This window comes from Asterias amurensis, chromosome 4, assembly GCF_032118995.1.
Source record: "Asterias amurensis chromosome 4, ASM3211899v1".
Lineage (NCBI taxonomy): Eukaryota > Metazoa > Echinodermata > Asteroidea > Forcipulatida > Asteriidae > Asterias > Asterias amurensis.
In genome coordinates, this window is record NC_092651.1 from 5659249 (window position 1) to 5667204 (window position 7956).

Genomic DNA, 7956 nt, shown 5'->3' on the forward strand with positions numbered 1-7956 from the left:
TGTTGTTGTTGGTGTTTATCTTTTAGTTTGTTTATCCCCCCGGGTCGGTTTTGACCTATTGTGATTAGAGGCCAAGTATAGTGAAGCAGTTGATCGTTTTGATGAAGATTTGGGATTTAGACAATGGTGTTGCGTGTCTTTGGTTTCTCCGTAAATGGTTTCATTATTGTTGATACTTCGTTGATCTGAACCTTTGTATTTAACTAATAATATGGTGAAGTCCATTCTTCTATCACTTTTGACATAGGCCCTAATAGTCAAGATATATGCAACGAACTCATACATGGTTCAGCGCACTATGTGTTGGAAAACAAACATGTTGATTATTCTGGCCCTTTTTATGAAAACCACGATACAGCTTTAAGAATTGAAGAGCAACCTTTTTTCGTGGAGAGTTATCTTGATGGTTTATTCTTTGAAAACACTGAAGTTCAATTTGAAAAAGCTTTAAGGAATCAAACAGTTGCCATTGAATCTACAAAATGTTTTAAATTTACAAAAAAAAACCTGCATTTTGAGATCAATGGATGGACGATAAAAGAGAAACAAAAAACATACTCTATCAACTTCCAAAAACAGAGTAAACAGCTATTATTTTCATTTTTTATTTTAAAGTCGAAACACACACATATTTAAAAAATATATATTGATCATCAATTGAGTGAGCGTCAAGCAAATGCAATTTACAAGCTCTTGATAATAGTCATGCAATTTTTCCACTTTAAAAATATATCACAAATAGCTGACAATAGGTACATGTAGCATTATGTTATATTATACTCAACATTATAAACTGTCATGTCTGTAGGTGGCGCCTTATATATTAGCCTTGCCTCTGTATCCAACGTATCAAGTAAAGATCTTTCTTTTATTTTAAAAAATGGCGTGATTATAATAATAATGCCATCCGAAGTGAAGCATAAAAACAATTGAAGGGCAATAAATCATAAATTTAAACGCTGCAAATGATTCAAAAGTAAGTTTGCGGGTAGCAACAAGTTTTAGATAATTTGGTCCCTCTTCTGGTCACTCAAAGTCCCTCGGGGGAATAGTTCCCTCATTGTCAGTCAAATGTGTATACTGATTTACTAGGATCCCTACAACCTTGTTAGTATCTCGTATCAATGATTCGGTTTGCTGTCAACAATCTACAAGAGTTTTTGTTAGACTAATAGGGAGGTTTAGCTACACGTTCCGCCAGTAACGTGAACGTGAACGTCAACAAATTGTCGTTAAAATCTCAAGTTATTAGCATACGTGCAGTTACACTTTCCACGTCCGGTACATGCGCGCAGACGTCATACGTGAGCATGCAATAAGCCCAACGTGCAGCTAAACCTCGCGTTACGGTTCTTACTGGAGCCGTTGCCTTCTCATAGTACGGTATTTACATGTTACATACGAGCTGCTAATCATTAACCACTACGCATAGCTCTACATTCTTTGTAATCTAGGTGGAGATTATGAAACACAAGAACATGGAGTCTTAAAACCACGTTTTCCTAGCTGGATCTGAACAAGGAGCTTGGAGTTCCCTCTGAGCGGTATCTGGCTGTAATGTACCTAATAATAGTAGACCGATTGCGCCATCATTGTTTACATGTGATCACGTGACCTGAGATGGGTATAGAAAAACACAGCTACACAGTAAAGACATGGGAAGACTCGTACTGATGGACCATAATCGGCTGTAATTTCGATAAATAACAGTTTAAACTCAAAACGAAGCCCTTTCTTAGTTGAATGTTGTGACATTAATTTAAATAAATGCTGTTTGATAGACCAAGTTGTCTACTACAAAATAGGTTTCTTTTGAGAGTTTGGTTAGACTACGTAAATTACTGAGGCTTGAGCCGTGGATTTTGCGTTGTGCACAGCGTGAAGTCGGGCTGTGCCAAGAGAGACCGCGAAGTTGTCAGACTCTAGCTGACAGCTCCCCCTTCTTATCAAATAATTTGAAGGTGAAAATATAGGAATTTGCAGCTTCTTCAAGAGTTTTTGTCTTTTAAATATAGGCAGCAAAATCATTACAATGAGGACAATGTTTAACCACACTTTCCGTGCACAAACACATGACATCGTGTGAACATTCTCGTAGAATTTCCTATATTGGTGGGCTGTGTAACCAATTATAACTGGCATTGTTCAGCCACCGGTAAATATTCTTCAGTGATTTAGAGAATAAAAGCCTTAATTGAACGAACAATTGCAACAATATTCATGTCTGTTTAACGCGAGTTGATATGCAGTACACTGTGTTTGTTGATATGTAATACCTATCTCAGGTCACGTGACGTCTGTAGTGCAATCGGTCTATTGTTATGATTTTACATCATACCACCTTTTAGTTTGGTAAACCAGCCCAGCGGAATTTAAATCATAAGTGACTCAATGTAAAGCGAAAGTCAAACAAATTTGTATGAAGTTAATGGTGCGGTTAGAATAATAGTTGACTGTGGATTTGCTGGAATGACAGATTAATCATATTCTTGATGAGTGCCTTGGTTTTAGGTTAGTCGTTATTTATTATTGGATGTTGATAATTTCCAATTGTCATCCACGATTTTGTATCGTTTTCGACCATGACGTCATCGACACTCACAGGTGACGCAAGACCTTGACCGAGTGCATATCAGCCACGATGAGGTCACCGGTAAGAGTAAACGTCATGCCTAGAGGATAGAACAAGCCACGAGCTACACAGCCGATGTGCTCACCTGATGCATCGTAATGATGTATCTCATAGGTTCCAAAGCCACCGCAATGAACAGACAAATAGATGTCTCCAGCATCGTCGCAGCACACACCATAAGGATAGGCAGGTTTGCCGTCAATGGAGGTGCTGATATTGAACACCTCGTTTCCCATGAAATCCACACAAAATAGTTTCATCTCGTCGTAGTTTGTGAAGATCAGACGCTCCTTGCTGCTTACAGATAGACAGCAGTCGCTACTAATATCGTCATGATGTATTGTGGAAATGATGGATCCATCCATATTATGGAGAGATATTACCTTTCTCTTACAGTCAACCACTGCAATACGATCTTTATTGTCCACAGCAATACCACGAAGTAGACTCTCTGACTGCCCCTCGACTTGATTCTGTGAGGGTCTGAACTGACGAATGTATCTCAGTTCTCTATCATAAACCTTTACATCCTGTCCGTCAGTAACCAGAAGCAGGTCATCAGAGGTCACGGCGACATTAAAAGGTTGTTTTAGTTTACCGTCCTCTGTTCCACGTTGACCACCTGTAGATTTGTAACTACCCTTTGATGTAAATGTGGATAATAGCCACCTCTTTGAATCAGTAACGACAATGTCACCAATGCTAAAACAAGCAACGTCCCTTGCATCCTTGAACTCCCCATCACCTTCCCCACATTTACCAAACTCTGTCTTCACCTCCCACTTCTCTTCCTCTACTATTTCCCCGAGATCTGCATCAGTGACGATATCATGACCTTTGAACCGGATGAATGACTTGCTATGTTGCACTGTTTGAAACTGAAGCTCTTTGTGGAAGTCTAAGTTGTGCATAACTTTTGGCCTGAGGTCCAGCAGCTCAAAGTTATCAGCATGTTGCATCAAGTCATTGACTGAAGCTACGATCTGCTCTGCACGGCTCATCGTATCGTGATTGCTGCTCTGTATGCTTTCAAATCCCTCACCTCTTTCTTGACCGATTTGAGTGACTCTTTCTTGAAGGAGGCGAGATGCATTTCTTATCTTAGTGATTTCCTCTTCCTCCTTAGCCACAATATCTCGAAGAACCTGGTCGACCATGAGCTGTAATCTTTGCTGTGAGTGTTTGATAGAGTCATCCACTTTTTGGAATTGCTTGCGACACTCGTCAAACTTCTGCAAGGCTTCATCAGCCTCGACGATAAGATCGAATGGTATCATTGATTTCAGAGAGATTGTGGTTGGACGCTCGGTGATCGAACACCACACATTTGAGGTACACAAGTAATTCACACGTGTCGCAATAGAAACACAGTTCCTGGTCAGTGTGTGTCCGACACGTTTGTGTTTCAGTTTTGTCCTTGTCTTTGGGTCGCACATTTGACGACGAACCGACAGCATTAACGATTTGATGATGTCTGTTACTTTTTAATTTTGCGTGGATTGTCAGACATGTCTTGCAAAAATTTACCTCACAGTCAACACACCGTGAGACGGCTTCAAGACCTTCGTCGCATCCTTCGCATGTGGAAACAGGAGGGTTAATGTCCTCCTTCGAACCTCCCAGATTAATGAAGTCATCAATAAGCGAGCTCAAGAAAGAGCAGCTAAGAAGATCCGACAATCCTTCATCTGGGATTGACGTTTTCTTTTTACACATTGGGCAAATAATAAGATCCGTCTTCGGATCCTGTTTGTCTATAAGTTCCTGAAGACATTTTAAGCAGAAGCTGTGAAGACAGTCCAGGATTTTCGGATCGGTGAACCGACTAAGGCAGATTGGGCATTCGATGTGTACATGTCTAATCTTGCAAGTGGTCTCAATGTGTAAAGCAGCTTCGGCCATCTTGATGAGAATGGGCTCCTGTTACCTGATGAAATAAAACAAGGACGTGTTCGTTTTACAATCGGGGAGTGAACAATGATGGAGACTTTTAGACGCTTGGTGGCAGCACATTTACTAGGTAAGTTCGTAAAAATATACTGGTCTCCTAGGATAAAGACAGACATTGGTCATATAAATCTATTGATTGCATTATATGTCATGATATTATGGTGGCCTGAAGGGACATTGCACATCGCAAATATCTTTGCAAATATTTGCGATGTCGCAAATATCTTTGCAAATATCTTTGCAAATATTTGCGATGTCGCAAATATCTTTGCAAATATCTTTTGTCGCAAATATCTTTGCAAATATTTGCGATGACGCAAATATCTTTGCAGATATTTGCGATGTCGCAAATATCTTTGCAAATATTTGCGATGTCGCAAATATCTTTGGAGATATTTGCGATGTCGCAAATATCTTTGCAAATATCTTTCAAATATTTGTGATGTCGCAAATATTATTGCATACTTGATCGCATACTTCGTCGCATAGTTTGCATATTTGTGTCCGATATGTTTTCAAGAGCCTAGAAGGTTGTTTGGGTTCCAGCCTTCATTCCATTACTATGTACACAGCGAGTTGTACTATGAGTGTTTACGAATCGAAGGCTCAAGCTTGAGGCTTGAGGCTTCGGATTTTCAGGCTCCGGCTGTGTGAGGCTCAGGCTGCACAATAAGCAAAATGGCGACGAATTTGTTTCGAACACTTCGGCTTCACAGGCTTCGGGTTCATGTGGCCCGCGTGGTGGATCATGGGAAAAATAATAATGCACGAGAACAAACGTGGCGTCGTCTGCTTTTTGTGTATGAGGCACAATAATTATTATGATTGTAAAAATAAATAAAAAAATAAACACCACCACAAAACACACAATCATACCATTTGTATTGTAACATATGCATATTCGCTTGCTGATGATTTAATTTTGTTAAAATACCTCAATAACTAATTATAAAAACAGCTCACTGTTCAATTTTTTTTTTTTATTCTTATCTTCACTTGATTGAAAAACGATTTATTTTAGTGAAAGCCAACAATTGGTGGTTGTTTTCACTAACAACAAAACGAACCAAAAAACAAGGTTCTGAAAACATAACTATTTTTTGTTGTAAAATATGGCAACAACATGCCTTGCATTGAAACTGGAAAGCAGGGAAATTTCGAAAGGTAAGTTATGTTATTTGAAAACTGGAGTATTCAGATAACTATTCTTTTTGAAAAAAAAAATAACATACTCTGACTATCAAGTAAAAACTGCATAAAAGCATTACTGTACTACAATGAAAACTTTATTTTACCATCAATTGAGTTACCTTAAAACAAAAGAAGTATCAATTAGCTTGATTGTTTAAATAATTCTTTTAAGATTAAAAAGACGGTGCTTATAAATAATTGTTTGTGTTCTCCCATTAAGCTGGCAAAATGTTAAGTTACTTAACAACTTTTAAGTTTATTGCAATTACGATGATCTCCACTTTAAAGTCAAGAAACACGATTATTTCGTCAACTGTTAGGTTAGTATTTCGGAATTGTCAAGTTTTTTCTAACTGTATTTTTTAGCTGTAGAATAGTTCTTCAATTCTTTGTTCAACCCCAAAAATCAAATTTTATTTTACTTATACAAATTTAAGAGTTGGCCCCGAACCGAGAGGGCGCTGTTCGTGACGTCAATCGAGGCGCGATAATGCAAATGTGTAGTCTGGCCCCGTACACTACGTCTGGGTACCTGATCGGTATGATGCGTATGCTGTGTGGCGTGCAGGACCTGTATGTGCAATAGCTACAGCAAGGTCTCGACGAACATGGCACATCACAACAACTTTAGACACGATTCTACTTAAGAAATTATACACACACATACGTACGTTGAAACTTGAATGCCTAGTGATTTTTTACAAAAACTATTGACGTTATTTTCTAGGTGACTTTTTAGTGACCAAATGGGTTGTAAAATTGTGTTAGCCTGCCTACGTACAGAACTACGGTCACGGAGCAGCCAAACGGTCCACTCGGATTACTCTGACGGTGAATCGCATGCAGTGCCAACCAAAAATCGTGACGCTTGGGGCAAGCTAAAAACATGCCCTCAAAGTTCAAACTTTTTTACTCGAATTTTTTTCAAGTTTGACAAATGCTCCTCTAGGTTTATCACGTATTTCAGGTACCTTCTTCGACTTCACACTAGCTGGAAAAATTGTTGGTTTGGCGTCATGTTTTAGAACAACTTTCTCTTCATGAATGTGTGGTGTATTTCGGATTCGAAGCACGACGGCTCGAAGTGTTCGCTGCACAGTGCTGAAAAAGACGTCGGAACGGACCATTTTCGCGGCCCACAACCGCCTATACTTAGGACCTGCAGAAAACATATACAAACTGACCCCATCTTTAGTTATTTTGCTGCATCCAGCAGAAATACACCTGGTCGGCATTGTTCGGAAAAATGCAAGAAAAAAACTTTTTTTTCGAAACGTATAAACTCACGACTTACATGTACTTGCACGTATGTTTACTCTACGCAATGCAGGCAAATTCGAGGGGGTCGATGTTTGATCGAGGCAAAGTCTGCCTCGATTGACGTCACAAAAGGGTATGGGCGGAGTCACCCAAAACAACTTTATCAGTTTTTAAGCATATAAATCGTGACAAACAATTACTAAACAAAATGTTTTATTGTTCATAAACAGAACTGTTATGTTTGTGAAGAACAAACATTCTATTTCAAGGTGACTTTAACACCAATAATAACACTAACGCCCAGCCGGCAATCACAATGTTTAGCAAGGCCTTTTTTATTTTGCAAAGGGTACTTCAGTGGAAAATCTCAAAAGTCTATGGGAATGTTTTGAAGGGGCACCAAGGCCATGACCGGGCACTGTCATGGCCTGCGTGTAATTCAAGGCATGTGATTACTATGACCATCAGTACATTTTTAAAACTTCTTCTAAAAATGGTGGCTACATTTATATAAAACTTAAGTATTGATAATGAACAGGGTAGATGGCCTTAGCTTTCGATCCAATCCGGACCTTCTTCAGAGGCATAAAACAAGTACAAACAAATACATATCCATTTATAGAAAAAGAGAGGGGGAAAGGGATTAAGGAAAGGATCCAAAAGCAGCGGGAAAATAACAGCCAATCAAAGTTTCTATTTCAGAGACAATGTGTGGCTATGAACCAATAGGAGTAAAGTGGCGAGGACAAGTATTGATGTTGTATATATAGTTTAGATTCGTAATCTGCACACTGCATGACGAATAACGTCGTATTGTTCAACACAAACATGACAAAAAAATAAACAAACAAATGAATAGGCCTATGAAGACTTCTAATTAATGGGGTCTGGCAATGACATTATTTGTGTTGATCCTAAAAAGA

The 7956-nt window shown here is 38.9% G+C and overlaps 1 pseudogene; it reads right to left on the reverse strand.

Annotated features, from left to right (window-relative positions):
* Positions 1 to 2598: 2598 nt before the first annotated feature.
* Positions 2599 to 4534, reverse strand: LOC139936585 (uncharacterized; annotated as a pseudogene).
* Between the last annotated feature and the right edge of the window lie 3422 nt (positions 4535 to 7956).